This window comes from Bos grunniens, chromosome 26, assembly GCF_055505025.1.
Source record: "Bos grunniens cultivar Pamir isolate PY7600 chromosome 26, Bosgru_T2T1.0, whole genome shotgun sequence".
Lineage (NCBI taxonomy): Eukaryota > Metazoa > Chordata > Mammalia > Artiodactyla > Bovidae > Bos > Bos grunniens.
Window position 1 is genome coordinate 43335310 of NC_141190.1, and position 18835 is coordinate 43354144.

Sequence of the window (18835 nt, forward strand, 5' to 3'; positions counted from 1 at the left end):
GAGTGACAATCATCCTAACATGGGGCTTCTCACTGGCGACTGCTGGGACAAAGGCCGCGGGAAACCCACCGTCTTTCAACAATCAAAAGGACATCTTCATAAATCAACAGAGAAAGATAAATATTGTATAACATCCCTTATATATGGTATCTAACAAGAAATGATACAAAGGAACTTATTTACTAAACAGAAGCTCATAGACAATGAACTTATGTTTACGAGAGGGGAAGGATGGGGGGAAAGGATAGACAGGGAGTTTGAGACGGATATGTACACACGGCTATATTTTAAATGGATAACCAACAAGAACCTCCTGTAGAGCACAGGGAACTCTGGTCAGTGCTCTGTGGCAGCCTGGATGGGAGAGGAGTTTGTGGGAGAACGGACACAGGTTTATGTATGCCTGAGTCACTCTGCTGTGCACCTGAAACTATCCCAACATTGCTAATAGGCTATACTCCAATATAAAATAAAAAGTTAAAAAAAAATCCCAAATATTGTCCTGCCCCCGCCTCCACCAAAAGAAAGGGCATCTTCAGACAAGTGCTTAGAAAATTTACCCACCTCCCATCATAAGCTCAGATTCTTGCAAAACACACTTGGAATAATGTGACAGACATACAAACACACACACACACACACACACACATACACTATGCAATACAGTAAGAGCCGGGTACCCTGTGCAATGACTCTCCCCAGAAGGGCCCAGTCTACTCGACCCACCACGGAACTCCATAAGCAATGCGAAGCTGAAGCAAGAGGCAAGAATTCCTCTGGCTCTAAATTCTCAAAGATACATTCGGCTCCATCCAAAGAGCTGTCAATCGTGAAATCAGCACACGACAAGCAGGACTTTCCTCCATCTTTAGAAAATATTTCTGAGGAAGCCAGGAGTGCCGCCTTGAGGATCGAATAAATGGAGGAGACACTAGTGTTTCCAAGCCTGATTTAAATCTCCACCATCAGAACCGAGGCCAGGCAGAACGCTGGCATCCTGGCTGGAGTGCAACATGTTGGTATTATCATCAAGATTATAATGTCGATGGAGGAGGTAATTACCAGGTTTAAAGAGTGCTTGAAATCAATGGGAAATGCACTCCCAGCTCTTCACCCTGCCCCTGTGATCTAAGGCCCCAGCCAGGCTGCACTGAAGTGTCTCTGACCGTAATTCAGTCAGGATTCCTGGGCCAGTTCATTCCAGCAGCAGCCCCTGAAGAGCCCTCCAGAAAGCTCCCTGCTCCTCCTCCCAAAACAAACAACACCCTTTGTCATCAAATCACATTTGTGTTATTTCTAAGAGGAAAAAGACTCTCATCCTAAGAAGCATGTGGGTGAGGAGAACATGAAAAAAAATTAAAAAGTGTGAAAAGAACACTTGAGGAAAATATTAATTAGAGACAGGAGATGTGTCATAATCTGGAGGGAAGAGTGACAGTCATCCGAGATGACTCGACTTCTCTCTTGCAGGCAATGCCACTCTCTGAGAACACCCTGTGCCGAACGGGGGGGCCCTGCCTCCCAGGCCTGCGCTCCACGCACAGGAGGTGGGGGAAGAGGGGACCCTCCGCCTTATTCTACACCTCCCCTCTGACTAGGGCACATGCGTTCAATCAAATCTGTCCCTAACTAAAATTCTCTGCATTGCAGCCACTCTACAAAATGGGCATCACCACTATGGCATGCTTCCCAGGTGGCGCTAGTGGTAAAGAACCTGCCTGCCGATGCAAGAGACGTAAGAGACGCGGGTTCTATCCCTGGGTCAGGAAGATCCCCTGGAGCAAGGCCTGGCAACCCACTCCAGTGTTCTTGCCTGGAGAATCCCACGGACAGAGGAGCCCTGCAGGTGGGCTACCGTCCATAGGGTCGCAAAGAGTCAGACACGACTGAAGTGACTTAGCACGCATGCACTATGGCATAGATTCATTATTATCACCCTGTCGATTACCACATGCACACACCAGCTCTCCAACAAATCAGAAGTGCTCGTGGCATTTAATCTGTGACCTAGAAGTTACAGGGCACAGTCAGATCAGAGTGTAGAAGCTGGAATTCGGAGTCGGGCACATCAATCCCAACATCCCACTCCCAAGCCCTCAATCTGTCTGGAGGGAAGGCCGTTATGAGAGTCAAGTCAGAAAAATTATTTCAAAAGGATAGTGACTTGGGGAGCAATGCAAGCAACCACCGTGAGCCAGAGCCTCTGCAGACACTCATCTAACCTTCACAAGGACCATGAGAGATGGCCAATACCATTCCCATTCTACACATAAGCCAAGACTCAGAGAAGCTCACAGAGTTAAGCAGCTCCTAAGCGGCTGGACTTCCCAGGTGGCTCAGTGGTAAAGAATCTGCCTACCAATGCAGGAGATGCAGGAGACACGGCTTCGATCCCTGGGTTGAGAGAATCCTCTCAAGGATGGAATGGCAACCCACTCCGTTATTCTTGCCTGGAAAATTCCATACACAAAGGAGCCTGGCGGGCTACAGTCCAGGCGGTCACCAAGAGTCAGACAGGACTAAGTGACTGAGCACATAAGTGCCTGAGTTAGAATTTGAAAGTCAAGTGTGACCTAAAATGCCAGGCACAGTCTTTGTACCAGCTCTCTTTGACTTGGAAACTCAAGAATGTCATACAAATGCAAGTTTCGTGATGGCATTTGGGGTCACATGCAAGACAGGAAGTAGCGCTGAGACAGGCTTCACCAGTTGGCAGAGGGGAGCTGAGTTCAAAGCCTTCTGGCCTGCAGTGGCGTCTGCTGGAAACAGAGCAAAGAATTCTCCAAGACCTCGAGGGCACTGCCAGGGGCCAGCTCACAGCCATCCTGAATTTTGCTTTCGTGGTCGCCTATAAACCGAATAGCTCTGACTTAGGACATTCCTTTCTTCGCCTTTCTGAACCTAACATTCCCTTTGATCAGCGAGAGTGTGGAAGCCCTGCCTGGTGCACTGGAGAAGAAGTGTTTGCAGTGGCTCTTTGCCTGTCTCAGAAGCCACTGACTTCCCAAGGGGGACGCTTCCCTCGGAGTCTTGCAAAGGCACTAATCCCAGCCTTATCTAATCACCCTTAGAAAGCTCCTCCCTGACTTTTGGACTCTTCAAGACTGCAGTTCTCACCCTGAGCCAACACCAGAATCTTCTGCGTTACTTTGCTCCGTAAGACAGACCTATTTGCAGGGCAGGAATACAGACACTGGACACAGTGGTGGCAAGAGAAGACAGGAAGAGAGAGTCGCACTGATACACATATTGCCGTATGTAAAACAGCTAGCTAGTGGGCAGCTGCTGTGTAGCTCAGGGAGGTCAGCTCAGTGCCTTTCCTAGAGCGGTGGGATGGGAGGCGGGGTGGGAGGCAGGCTCCAGAGGGAGGGGATATATGGATCCTTATAGCTGATTTGGGCTTCCCTAGTGGTTCAATGATAAAGAATTTGCCTGCAGTGCAGGAGACTCGAGTTCAATACCTGGATTGGGAAGATCCCCTAGAGAAGGGGATGGCAGCCCACTCCAGTATTCTTGCCTGGCAAATCCCATGGACAGAAGAACCTGGTGGGCTACCGTCCATGGGGTCACAAAAGAGTCAGACACGACTGAGTGACTAAAGAACAGCAAACAACATCACAGCTGATTCACACTGCTGCACGGCAGAAGCTAACTCAACACTGTAAAGCAATTGTCCTCCAATTAAAAAAAAAATCCTATGACTATGAAAAAAAAAAAAACTTCTGGGGGGAAAAAAGATGCCCAGACCACTCCCCAGAGACTGTGATCAATGGGACTATAGAAGGGCCCAGGCCCTAATTTAAAGTTCCCAAGTGAATCTTCTGATACCCTCGGAACCTGGTTGGCTGGTGTCTCTTTCCTGTCGTTGTTCAGTTGCTAAGTCGTGTCTGACTCTTGGTGACCCCATGGACTGCAGTACACCAGGCTCTCCTGTTCTTCACTATCTCCCGGAGTTTGCTCAAACTCACGTCCATTGAGTCAGTGATGCTATCCAACCATCTAATCCTCTGCTGCCCCCTTTTCCTTTTGCCTTCAATCTTTCCCAGCATAAGGTCTTTCCAGTGAGTTGGTTTTCCTGTAAGGCTACACAAACCCAGGATTCTGTTTCCCAGGCCCCAGGGGACAGGCAGAGGAAACTCTCAGGGAAAGGGTTATCAGCTCACACTGGTGGAAGCCTCTCACACCTGGAGCCTGCCCAGAGCCACAGCAGCCTAGAGGCTCCCACCTCGGATCAGTGGTGGCCCCACTTGCAAAGCCTCCAGAGACTTCCTCTCCCAACACCTACCCCTCTCATCCTAAAAAAGGTACAAACCACACTGAATATCACAGGGCAGAAACTGTGAGTTCTCATCACTGAATCCCAAAGCCCAATTGATGTTTCCTGTGTAAATGAATGAATGTGTATTACAATCCAACAGAATTAACATCACTGTGTCTTCATTGTCATGGAAAATTAAGAGCCTGCTCTTTAAATATCGCTTGTAAAGCCAAAAAAGAAATTACTGGTTTGAAAAAGCATTTCTCAAACCTCAATCTTCATGAATCTTTCTATACATTTTATGCAGGTCAAGAAGCAACAGTTAGACCTGGACATGGAACAACAGACTGGTTTCAAATAGGAAAAGGAGTTCGTCAAGGCTGTATATTGTCACCCTGCTTATTTAACTTCTATGCAGAGTACATCATGAGAAACCCTGGGCTGGAAGAAGCACAAACTGGAATCAAGATTGCCAGGAGAAATATCAATAACTTCAGATATGCAGATGACACCACCCATATGGCAGAAAGTGAAGAGGAACTAAAAAGCCTCTTATGAAAGTGAAAGTGGAGAGTAAAAAGTTGGCTTAAAGCTCAATATTCAGAAAACAAAGATTATGGCATCTGGTCCCATCCCTTCATGGGAAATAGATGGGGACAGTGTCAGACTTTATTTTTGGGGGTTCCAAAATCACTGCAGATGGTGACTGCAGCCATGAAATTAAAAGACACTTACTCCTTGGAAGGAAAGTTATGACCAACCTAGAGAGCATATTGAAAAGCAAAGATATTACTTTGCGAACAAAGGTCCATCTAGTCAAGGCTATGGTTTTTCCAGTGGTCATGTATGGATGTAAGAGTTGGACTGTGAAGAAAGCTGAGCACCGAAGAATTGATGCTTTTGAACTGTGGTGTTGGAGAAGACTCTTGAGAGTCCCTTGGACTGCAAGGAGATCCAACCAGTCCATTCTGAAGGAGATCAGCCCTGGGATTTCTTTGGAAGGCATGATGCTAAAGCTGAAACTCCAGTACTTTGGCCACCTCATGCGAAGAGTTGACTCACTGGAAAAGACTGTGGTGCTGGGAGGGATTGGGGGCAGGAGGAGAAGGGGACGACAGAGGATGAGATGGCTGGATGGCATCACTGACTCGATGGACGTGAGTCTGAGTGAACTCCGGGAGTTGGTGATGGACAGGGAGGCCTGGTGTGCTGGGATTCATGAGGTCGCAAAGAGTCAGACACGACTGAGTGACTGAACTGAACTGAATTTCTACTTACGTCAAGTAATTTTAATGGAAATATGTAATGTCAAAAGAAATTTCATTGCTACAAAATAACACAAGAAAACAAATTCATGATCTTCATGTACATTAAGAAATGGTTTAAACATAAAAGTAAGAAAGGAAATATTGATGATTGTTCTACATCAAATTTAAGAAGATCTGTTACTCAAGAGACATGAGTACTGAATGAAAAAGAAAGCCAAAGAGTGCAAAAAAGGTATTTACTATGCAAACATGTCCCCTTCATGGATCACTGCCTTGTCTTGGAGAAGGGGCTTGCATAACTCAATGAAGCTATGAGCCATGCTGTGCCCAGCCCCTGATGCTGGGAAAGACTGAAGGCAAAAGGAGACTAGGACAGCAGAGGATGAGATAGTCGGATAGCATCACTGAATCAATGCACATGAACTTGGACAAACTCTGGGAGACAGTCAGGGACAGGGAGGCCTGGTGTGCAGTAGTCCATGGGGTCACAAAGAGACACGACCTAGTGGCTGAACAACAACAATGCAAATGTATAACGAAAGACTCACATCCACAATATTTTTAAGAAAAGCAAACAGACAAAAAAAAAAAAAAAAAAAAGTCTATTATTGATAAGAACAATGAGCAAAAGACCTGAAAAGGCATTCACAAAAGAAGATGTCTTAATGGTGAGTAAACAGGAGTCATTAGCCTTCAGGAGAATACTGAAGATTAAGATGACAATGAGATATCAGTACATACCCAACAATATGAATACAACTAGAAAGACATGAGACATCTAGACAGCGTATTAAAAAGCAAAGATATTACTTTGTCAACAAAGATCTGTACAGTCAAAGCTAGTTGAACAATAAAGAAGGCTGAGCGCTGAAGAATTGATGCTTTCGAACTGTGGTGTTGCAGAAGACTCTTAAGACTCCCTTGGACCTCAAGTAGATCAAACTAGTCAATCCTAAAGGAAATCAGTCCTGAAAATTCATTGGAAGGACTGATGCTGAAGCTGAAGCTTCAGTACTTTAGCCACTTGATGAGAAGAGCTGACTCATTATAAAAGACCCTGATGCTGGGAAAGACTGAAGGCAAGAGGAGAAGGGGACAACAGAGGATGAGATGGTTGGATGGCATCACCGACTCAATGGACATGAGTTTGAGCAAGCTCCGGGAGATGGTGAAGGACAGGGAAGCCTGGCATCCTGCAGTCCATGGGGTCGCAAAGAGTCGGACTCGACTGAGCGGCTGAACAACAAGAAAAACATACTATCAAATGTTGGTGCAGAAATGAAGCAAGACTGCTGGCTCAAGTGTTATCTGGTACAACCAACTTGGAAAACTCTCTAGGAGTACTTACTCCAGGTGCTCATGCCCTGTGCTGTATCCAGATACTCAGTTATGTCCAACTCTATGTGACCCTACAGACTATAGCCTGCCAGGCTCCTCTGTCCATGGGGATTCTCCAGGCAAGAATACTGAAGTGGATTGCTGTGTCCTCCACCAGGGTATCTTCCTGACCCAGGGATCAAACCCACGTCTCTTACATCTCCTGCACTGGCAGGTGGATTCTTTACCACTAATGCCACCTGGGAAGTTCATTACAACATATTAATACAAAGAAAGTGAAGAGGAACTAAAAAAGCCTCTTGATGAAAGTGAAAGTGGAGAGTGAAAAAGTTGGCTTAAAGCTCAACATTCAGAAAACAAAGATTATGGCATCTGGTCCCATCACTTCATGGGAAATAGATGGGGAACAGTGGAAACAGTGTCAGACTTTATTTTTGGGGGGGCTCCAAAATCACTGCAGATGGTAACTGCAGCCATGAAATTAAAAGACACTTACTCCTTGGAAGGAAAGTTATGTCCAACCTAGATAGCATATTCAAAAGCAGAGATATTACTTTGCCAACAAAGGTTCGTCTAGACAAGGCTATGGTTTTTCCTGTGGTCATGTATGGATATGAGAGTTGGACTGTGAAGAAGGCTGAGTGCCGAAGAATTGATGCTTTTGAACTGTGGTGTTGGAGAAGACTCTTGAGAGTCCCTTGGACTGCCAAGAGATCCAACCAGTCCATTCTGAAGGAGATCAGCCCTGGGATTTCTTTGGAAGGAATGATGCTAAAGCTGAAACTCCAGTACTTTGGCCACCTCATGCGAAGACTTGACTCATTGGAAAAGACTGTGGTGCTGGGAGGGATTGGGGGCAGGAGGAGAAGGGGACGACAGAGGATGAGATGGCTGGATGGCATCACTGACTCGATGGACGTGAGTCTGAGTGAACTCCGGGAGTTGGTGATGGACAGGGAGGCCTGGTGTGCTGCGATTCATGGGGTCACAGAGTCGGACACGACTGAGCGACTGAACTGAACTGAAGTCTATGTATCCAGTTCAGAATTATGCTGAAAGGATACCCCCCCCAAAAAAATGTAAGCTGTATATTATACGATTCCATTTATCTAACATTATTTAAAAAAAACAAAATTACAGAAAAGGGGCACAGATCAGCGGTTGAGGAGTCAGGGACTGGGGGAGGAAGGGTGTGAGTACAAAGGGGCAGCACCAGGAAGCACTAAGGTGACGAACTGTCTGGATCTGCGGCATTCACTTCAGTGAAAGTACACACGCACAACTGCACCGGACCACACGCACACACATGTGTGTGCACATGTATAACTAGCAGAGTCCGAACACGCTCTGTGGACTGTAGCAATACCAATGGCCAGATTTTGTTATAGTGCCAGTTACACAAAATGTCAGCACTGAAGGTTGCATAAGGCCCATTTGTTTGCAGCTTCCTGTGGGTTTATAATTATTTCAATTAAAAAGTTTTTTAAGGGATGTCAAAAGGAAAAACCTTTCGTAATGTGTTCAGGGTTATTTACTGATAAAGTCACCAGCTGTACAGGCATCAGAGACTTGGGGGAACTCTAGCTTAAAATTTTGCAACCTCTCCCAAACCCATCCTAAAAACCTATAAAGATGCAGATAAGGAAAGGCCCCCAACAATGCTTCAACCTAATGCCAGAGGTGGAAGGACATTCACCACATGTGAGTGCAATGGAGACAATTGAGAAAAAAATGGAGATGACCAAAAGAAGGGCAGGAAAACCCTTCAACCCTCCTGCATGCCTCTATTCATGAAACCCAGGGTCTGCAGCAACTAGAAAATTGGACACCTATCTCTAAAGCCCAGACGTGGCTTTCTGAGGTGGCCAAGTGCTCACCTCGCCCCCTAGCCAAGTTTCCACAACTGTTGGATCAGAAATCCTTAAAACACAACTGGACAGGATGCAGGGGCAGGTGTGACGGTCTGACAGTGTGGGGACAAGAACAACACTGATAACAGCATATGGAGGTGACTGTAATTCCCCGTGAATTCCATCGGGTCAGACTGTCTATGAAGCAGCGGTGAGGGAAGAAGCTGGCGCCACAGAAGAGCAAAAGTATGTGAAAGAGAAAAGGCTGCTAGAAAGAGGAAACTGTACTGGGAGTCTGCACGCTGACTTGGCCAACGTCTCCAGATCTGAGGAAAGGCTTAGACTGTCTCCAGGGAAGGAAATCCGACTGGATACTGCTTCATTTGAAGCTGACTGAAGAGCAAATACTAACTTTTAGTCTGTGAAGAATAAAAATTCCACACGAAGAACATTAAAAGAAGTACACCATCCAAGAAACTCCAAAAGAAATAATGTGATTTGATGTAATAACCAGGAAAATGTTTTCCCATAAATTGTTCATCCTACGTATAGTGCAAGAGACAAGGCCTGCATTTGCCAAAAAAAAAAAAGATATGCTAGGGGGAAAAAACATAGAAAACTAAAAATCCAAAGACATAATTAAAACATACAAATAAGGAGCTACTATTTTTGAACTATGGTCTTTGCCAATGCAGTAGGGGGAAAATAAATAAAAACCTTTAAAAATGGAAAAGAGTAAGAAAATTGTCATTATTTAGTATATACTGATTTTTGTACCCAAATCTAAGTTAATATACAAATAAATTTATAGTTAATAAGATTTTAGCAAGGTTACCAGGTATAAAATCAACATTCAAAGATCAATTGTACTCCTGTAACACTATCAATAAAGCATTAGAAAACTGAAATTAAAAGAATCACAGAAGAGCATCTAAGAAGAAATCTATTAAAAATATGGAAGACCCATATATTGAGAAATATTTTAAAAGATCTAAGAAATAAGAAGATATATCATGTTCATGGATTAGAAAACTCAATGTAAATTGTTAATCCTCTCCAAACTGATTTTCTGGAATTAATGCACCTCGAGTCTAAATTCCAGGGAAGGTTTTAAAGAGCTTGACTGAAAAAGTGAAAGTGTTAGTTGTTCAGTCGTGTCCAACTCTTTGCCATCCCATGGATTATAGCCTGCCAGGTCCCTCTGTCCATGGGATTTTCCAGGCAAGAATATTGGAGTGGGTAGCCATTCCCTCCTCCAGGGATCTTCCTGACCCAGGGATCGAACCTTAGTATCCCACATTGCAGGCAGATTCTTTCCTGTCTGAGCCACCAGGGAAGCCCAAAGAACTTGACTAGATGGTGCAAATATCTGTGTGCAGACACACACTCAGTGAATCAAGAGTAACCAAAACTATTGAAGAATAACAAAGTTCTGCTCTATCAGTTATCAAGATTTATTATGAAGGTATAATAATGATATTTTTATGAATGAGTATAAAAATGAATTAATGATAAAAAACAGAACTGAGAGCCCAAAACAAAGCCAAGCATATATAGACTCTTGATATCCAGCACATAAGGGTAGCACTGCGAAACAATGGGGAAAGAATGACTATTCCCTTTAGGTACCTACAAGAAAAAAATTAAACTGAACTTCAATCTCATATCACAAACAAACAAAATCCATTCCAAGCATATAAAGACCTAAATGAGAAAGAGAAAAAAGGTATAAGAAAGCATTAGAAAGCAATATAAAGAGTAGCAACCATAAAGAAGATTGATACATTTGACTACATCATAGTTAAGAATTTCCATTTATTAGAAGAGTCCATAGGAAGAAAAATTAAGCCAGAAAAGAAAGAATATATTTGGGACAAACAATATAAAGTCAAAACTCATACTTGAATGGATAAATTTATAAGAAAAAATTGAATAGGAGCTTCATCCAAAAAGATATTTAAATGACAAATAAATATATGAAAAGATGCTCAAACTCATTAGTACTTAGGAAATGGAATGAAATCACAATGAATTACCATTATACACCCAGTAGACTGGGCTTCACTGCTGGCTCAGTGGTAAAGAATTTGCCTGCAATGTAGGAGATATGAGTTCGATCCCTGGGTTGGGAAGACGCCCTAGAGAAGGAAATGGCAACCCACTCCAGTATTCTTGCCTGGAGCATTCCAGAAACAGAGGAGCCTGGCAAGCTATGTTCCTTGGGGTCAAAGAAGAGTCAGACACAACTTAGTGACTAAAAAACAACAACAGACTGGCAAAATATTAAAGTATGATCACACAATAGTTGTTGGGGATGTGGAACTACGGCGGCCCCACGCCATGCTGATGGAAAACGAGGATGAAATGATCGGTGAGGAAAGCAACTGAGCATTTGTTCAACAGCCAAGTTGAACCCAGTCTTTCCACGACTAACTGTACACACACCAGGAGAAACTCAAGCCCACAGGCATCAGGATGTGTGTGTAAGAGTTTTCACTGGCAACCCTTTTCATAAAAGAGAGAAACGGAAATATGTCAAATGTCCTTCAGCATTAAAATGGATAAAGAAATTGCTGAATATTTCTATGATGGAATAAAAATGAATAAACCAAAAAAGCTGAACAGTGATAGAAATGTACACAGTATGATTTCACTGAGATAAATTTCAAAAACAGGCCAAACACACCAATTTAGAAATACAAATATAAGCGGGAAAACTACAAAGAAAGCTGAGGAAATGTTAACAAAGTTGGGATGGAGGTAACCTCTAAAGTTGAAGGGTTAAATGTTGGATAGGGAGACTGACAATGGTTTGACTTCTGGAGCCAGGTGATGGTTACATAGGAATTGGTTTTATAAATACTTGTTAATGGAACATATAGTTAGTGGACTTTTTCCATAAGTATGTATTATTTCACAATAAAAGTAGGAAATATTCTACACAAAGTAGTATGAGCAGAAATACCACTGCAGAAAATTATACCAGTGATAGTGATGTGGTAACAAATGTGTAAAGTGCATATTGAATGGACAAAAAAAACCCTGAAAATACACACAAAAAAGGGAGGAAGATAACACTGATTTTTTTTTTTTTTTTTTGGTAAACCAGGGTACTATAGAAGGGACAAAACTCATTATAAGACTAAACATACTCTTATCATGTGATCCAGCAGTCACCATCCCTGGTATTTACTCAAATGAGCTGAAAATTTATGCTCAAGCAAAAACCTGCACATGAATATTCATAGCAGTTTTATTTTTAATTGCCAAAATTTGGAAGCAACGGAGATGTCCTTCAACAAATGAATAAGGAAATGTATGTGGTGCAGCCATATAATGGAATATTATTCCACGATCAAAAGAAATAAGCTCTCAAGCAAGCCATGAAAAGACATGGACGAACCTTAAATGTAAATTGCTAAATGAAAGAAACCACTCTTTAAAGGGTACGTACTGAATGAGGCCAACCACATGACATTTTTGAAAACACAAATCTCTGAAGACATGGGTTGCCAGAGGTCTGGAGGAAGGAAGAATGAACGGGATGAACACAGGAGACTTCCAGGGCAGTGAAACTATTCCGTTACACATGGCAGTTACTTGTCATTATGCCTTTGTCCAAACCCACAGAATGTTTAACAAGAAGAGTAAACACTAATGCAAACTACAGACTTTAGCTAATAAGAAGGTGGGTGTGTGCTAAGTTGCTTCAGTCGTGTCTGATTCTGTGCGACCCTCTGGACTGTGGCCCGCCAGGCTCCTCTGTCCATGGGGATTCTCCAGGCAAGAATACTGGAGTGGGTTTCCATGCCCTCTTCCAGAGGATCTTCCCAGCAAAGGGATCAAACCCACGACTCTTAAGTCTCCTGCACTGGCAGGGACATTCTTTACCACTAGTGCCATACTCTACTCAGTTGTAACAAATGTACCACATGAATGCAAGGTGTTACTATAATAGAAGCCAGAGCTGGAGGGGAGGTACATGGGAATTCTTTCCTCTCATTCTTCTCTAAGTGTGAAAAAACTGCTCTAAAATAAATGAACAAATTTCAAAATATATATTAATATAATATATATTAATTTCATATATTAAATTTTATCTTGAAAAATCAAGATATCTTGATTATCTTGAAAAATATCTTGAAAATATACTAAAACTTTCAGTATAAACTCGAATGAAAAACCTGATAGATCAAGAACCATGAAAGAAAATGAAAATTATCAAAGAATTATCAAATTATCAAAGAAAATGAGCATTATCAAAGAATTTTCTCTATGGAAAGTGTCCAGCTCAGATGAATTTACAGCCTAGTTTTTTCATACTTTCAAGGAACAGATCATTCTATGTTCCTACATGGTTCCAGGTCTTTAAAAAGATAATCCAAGTTTAAACAGATTTTTCTAAATTGCTATAAAGTTTCTTTAATGTCACACAAAATAGATTTTTTTAAGTCAAAAAGTAGTCATTTAAAGAAAATCAATACACAATAGAAGAAAAAAACAATTCTTCATGAAGACAAAACAATTTTAAATTTGTTCTTATTATTCAGTCGCTCAGTCATGGCCGACTCTTTGCAACCCCATGGACTGCAGCACGCCAAGCTTCCCTGTCCTTCACCATCTCCTGGAGCTTGCTCAAACTCATGTCCATTGAGTCAGTGATACCATCCACCCATCTCATCCTCTGTCGTCCCCTTCTCCTCTTGCCTTTCATCTTTCCCAGGATCAGGGTCTTTTCCAATGAGACTGTGATACAAAGAAAATCCTCAAGTTTCACACACACACACACACACACACACACACACACACACACACTACCTCTAAGCATCGTACCTGGTAGAGGCCTCAAATCTCACCCAACCCAGGCCAAAGGCAGAGCGCTGATGGTGCTCCATTCACAACATGTACTGCTTTGCAAAACCTTCCATCATGGTGGGAAATGAGGCTTCTTTCCTACAGATCAAAGAGCACTTCCTGTGCAGGGCCCATCCTGCTGATGTGGACCATGGACAGTCAGCTTCAGCATACATGGAACACCTGTTCTCTACCCTTGAACACTAGCTGCGACCCAGTGCAGGGTGCTTGATAAACAGGTGTGATCAAAGGGCTTCCCTGGTGGCTCAGACAGTAAAGAATCTGCCTGCAATGCTGGAGACCTGGGTTCGATTCCTGGGTCAGGAAGATCCCCTGGAAGAGGGCATGGCAACCCACTCCAGTATTCTTGCCTGGAGAATCCCATGGACAGAGGAGCCTGGCGGGCCACAGCCTATGGGGTGGCAAAGAGTCAGACACGACTGAGCGACTAAGCACAGCATTCGGATCAACAGTGGCTTCTTCCAGCACCTAAGGGCATAGCCTTAGGTGAATCAGACACAGATCCTGCTCACAAGCATTCACAGCCTCCCAGGACAGAAGAGTCAGGCACAGGAATCACTGTGGTGTGAGAGAGGAGAGGACCAGGAGCATGAGGAAGAGATACAGGAAAGCAAAATACAGGTAACCAGGACAGGCTTCCTGGAGTCAGCATCAGCACAACTGTCAAGTTCTAAGAAGTCCCTTGGACAGCAAGGAGATCAAACCAGTCAGTCCTAAAGGAAATAAACCCTGAATATTCACTGGAAGGAGTGCTGCTCAAGCTCCAATACTTTGGCCACCTGATGCAAAGAGCCAACTCACTGGAAAAGACTCTGATGCTGGAAAAGATTGGAGGCAAAAGGAGAAGGGGGCAGCAGAGGAAGAGATGGTTAGATAGCATCACCGACTCGGTGGACATGAGTTTGAGCAAACTCTGGGAGATGATGGAGGACAGAGGAGCCTGGCGTGCTACAGTCCATGGGGTCCCAAGGAGTGAGACACAACTGAGCAACTGAACAACAGCAACAAGTTCTGAGGCAGAATCCAGCAAGCTACAGTCCATCAGGGCCAAATTCAGTTCACCATCTGTGTCTATATGGCCCAGGAGATAAGAATGGTTTTTATATTTTTTTAATGGTTATTTAAATACCAACATAATAGTCCCAACTTTGCTTGCTGGCCAATAAAGTGTGTAATATTTACGATCCTTTAAAAATATCTGCCGACTCCTATAACTAAGGCATGAAAAAAATCCCAGGACAGCAAATAAAAATCACAGCTAATGTTTTGTGAGAGCCTACTGTGTATGCTCCACTCTGCACACATTATTTCATCTCCACAAAAACGCTATAAAGGAGATATTATCCCCTCTTTACAGAGAAGGAAACTGGGTCATAGAGATAGTAACTAGCCCAGAGCCTCACAGTCAGTGAGGGTAGAGCCTGACCCCAAAGCTGCTTCTCCATCACCAGCTGAGATGCCTGCCCAATTCCCTTTGGAGGAAACACATGATTGAGCTTTCAGCACAGAGCATGTCTGAGAAACAAACTCTTATCTGGCTGGGAAAAAGGGAGACAGAGGCCAGAAACAGGTCAAATCATGGTGGGCTCTGAATGTCAGCCAAGGAGCTATTCTGCAGCCAATGCACGGTAAGTTCATTGCAATACTCCTCATTCAGTAGCAATATACTGAAAACAATCTACATGTCCATCACCTAGAGTTCAAATAAATTATGGAACGTCCATTCAATAGAACACCATGCAGCTTTTTTTAAAGTGCGGATCTTCCTTACTGCATCTGTCAGCTACTGCTGTGCAACAAGCCACACAAGCTCCCAGGGGCACATAGGAAACACTTGTTTCTTAGTTCCTTCAGACCAGCTGGGCTCAGCTGGTAGCTCCAGGCTGCAGGTCGGACCTGTATCTGCTTCACTCATCTCCTAGGCTCCTTGGACCAGTGGGCTAGATGCGTGTATTCTTCTCATGGAGATGGCTGGGCATAAGGAGAAAATGAAAACGAGCAAAGTCTCTTAAGCACTCAGCCCAGAATTGCACTTTTTCAGTCCACCTTATTCTATTTGCCTCCACAAAGAACATGGACAGCCCACAATCAAGGGGCTTTCAACTTTTACAAAGGAAACTGCAAAGTCAAATGGCAAAGGCTGTAGATTTATAGAGATGTGAAGGCTACACCAGTAATTCAACCACTGCATATGCTATTAAAGAACAATATCCAAGATGTATTTTGGAGACTTGCCACAGATGACGCTAATCCTTAGTCACGGTGACAGCCATGTACGTAATCTCTCCCTTAAAACTAAGACTCTCTCAGGGTGAGTCCGAAACAGGAGGGAAGGGAGCAGGGCACAAGCTTTAAAAGAATGACATAGCCATTGTTGTTGTTCAGTCGCTAAGTCATGCCCAACTCTTTGTGACCCCATGAACTGCAGCACACCAGGCTCCTTTGTCCTCCACTGTCCCCCAGATTTTGATCAAATTCATGTCCATTGAGTTGGTGATGCTACCTAACCATCTCATCCTCTGCTGCCCTCTTCTTCTTTTGCCTTCAATCTTTCTCAGCACTAGGGTCTCTTCCAATAAGTCGGCTCTTCCCATCAGGTGGCCAAATTACTGGAGCTTCAGCTTCAGCGTCAATTCTTCCAATGAATATTCATGGTTCACTTCCTTTAGGACTGACTGGTTTTACCTCCTGGCAGAAGAAGGGACTCTCCGACAAAAATTGGTTAGAACCAACCAGGTACAAGATGGCAGAAGTCAACTTCCAGAGGACCTTGAAACTCATCATACTCTCCTTGTAATTTGTTGTTTCATTGCTAAGTTGTGTCTGACTCTGCGACCCCATGGACTGTAGCCCACCAGGCTCCTCTGTACATGGAACTCTCCAGGCAAGAATACTGGAGTGGGTAGCCTTTCCCCGCTCTAGGAGATCTTCCTGACCCAGGGATCAAACCCATGTCTCCAACATTTGCAGGCAGCTTCTTTACCACTGAGTCACCAGGAAAGCCTGTCCCTGTAACATATTAGTTGCTAAATGACACAACCCAGGAGCCGTGACAGTTCTGAGGCGGACCATAAACCTCCAAAAAGTGGGGGCTGGCCCAATTCCTGGAAATCTCAGCCCTCTTCTCCAAAACAATTGGAATAATCCTCCCACTCATTAGCTTATGAAATTACCCAGGCCAAAAAAACTAACCACCCCGCATTTTGGGGCTTCTCACCTTCTGAGATGGCCCACACTCTGTCTGTGCAGGGTATTCCTCCCAAAGCCCTTCTCATTTTTTGAGAGAGACCACACTCTGTCTCTGAAATGTGTGTCTCTCTAAATAAATCTACTTCTTACCTATCGCTTTGTCTCTCACTGAATTCTTTCTGTGATGAGACGTAAAGAACCTGAGTTTCAGTAAGCCCTGAGACAGGACCTGAAAGCCAGTGGGTTCAAGCCCCAATCTGGGTTGTGTGGTTTCAAATCCACATCTGACCCGAGCCCTTTGATGCCATCCACTCACATAGCTCAGTGTGCTTAATATCTGCTCTGCCCACCACCCTGAAAATGAAGCAAATGCCACCTGCCACCTTGGACATGATGTAGATGACAACCATCCTCCCCACCCCGTCATTCTGCCACATCTTCAGCAAGGCCTCAGCACGACCAGAGGAGATGCTGAGAGAATGATGGACAGGGGGTCCTGAGCCTACCCAGCTGCCCATCTGAGGCCCTGTTCTGCCCAGCTCCACCTCGAGGTGACCCCTCCTGGTCCAGACCCATGTTCCCCAATGGCTGTGCCACCTGCCTCCTGCACACGACCTCCCCTCATCACCATCCTTCTCCCTCCTGTATCTGCACATTAGGGCCCCTGCAGCTTTTCTTCCCTCCAGGGTTTTCCTCAATTTCTCAATTTCATTTTAATAAAAGAACATTATGAATAAAGTCCACAGGCCAAAATCACATCTAGGACACTCAGTGAATCAGAGCCAGAAAGGCTGCCTTTGAGAATGGGGTCCCAACTGTTCAGACAGGGCTCTGAGGTTAAGGTCAGGGGAACAATCCTGTCATCCAGAGTGGGAGACGGGGAATGGGCGTGTGGCAGAACAGGGGACAAGTTCAGACTTCAGTGTGCGCGTGTCTGTGTGTGTGTGTGTGTGTGTGTGTACATGTATTTGTGTACAGAAATGGGCCTTGAAAAGTCTTTGTGATAAACAACAAAGCAAGATTTTTTAAAAATTCTAAGTGATCTTTCTAAACACATGGTCTTTCTGTACAGTATATGGAACTATTTTCAGCATCATGTAATAAACCATAATGGAAAAGAATGTGAAAAAGAATATATATATATTTATGTGTACGTATGTATAAAATCACTTTGCTGTACATGATAAACCAAAACGACATAGCGAATCAGTTATACTTCGACTCAATAAATTGAAAAAGAAAAATCTTTGTGAAAATGCCTTTCGAATTTATAACAACTTCCAACTCTGGTAATGAAGAAATATGATAATTCAAACCAGCCCTTGTGCTAAAGCTACTAAAAAATAAATCTGGAAAAATATTTTTTAAAATACTTTTGAAAGCATCAAAGAATGAACAAGACAAGAAAGAACTCTCTGGTCCCAGATCTGACAGCAACAGAACCCAGAGAGGGAAGGCCAGACCAGAAGCCCCTCTAGCCCCGTGGCTTGTAATCTGGAGAAACAGCTGGTGTTTTATCAGCCTGTTGGGGCCAAGGGACAAAAAGTCATGCCGAGGCCCACCCAATGTGGGAATCTCATTACCACCCACAGAGTGGAAACCCCAAAGGACTCCACTCTCAGGGCAAACCCACAGAAACACAGCCCCAGCACCCCTGAGTCCTCCACACCCCCTCCGGACATGCTGGGTCCTCCCAAGGGCGATGAGCCCAGGGCTCGCCCGCCCACTTTACGACAGAATAGAATTCCCATATATTAAGTGGTTGCAGAAGTTCACTGCTGTGGAACTTCTGTTTTTATTTTAGGATGTGCTGTTAGTCCTATCTATGATTTCTTTGATGGCAAATTCTTGGTTAGAAACCCAACCCCAAATCATCACAATGTGCCTAAGGGAACATACAATTCCCTTTGTGACAATCAACTCTGTTACACGGTTTATGGGCTCACATGGCAGCCAAAAGCGGATCCTGCCTCTATAAATGTAAATTTGTGAAATGCTCTATATATGTCAAGCAGCTGTGCTGCTAAGCAGAACGCTTAGAATCAGAAAATCTGGAG

The 18835-nt window shown here is 43.9% G+C and overlaps 1 protein-coding gene across 5 annotated transcripts in view; it reads right to left on the minus strand.

Annotated features, from left to right (window-relative positions):
- The window catches only part of CPXM2 (carboxypeptidase X, M14 family member 2), a 136117-nt gene that overhangs the window by 104917 nt on the left and 12365 nt on the right, over window positions 1–18835 (minus strand). The gene's annotated exons all lie outside the window — the stretch shown is intronic.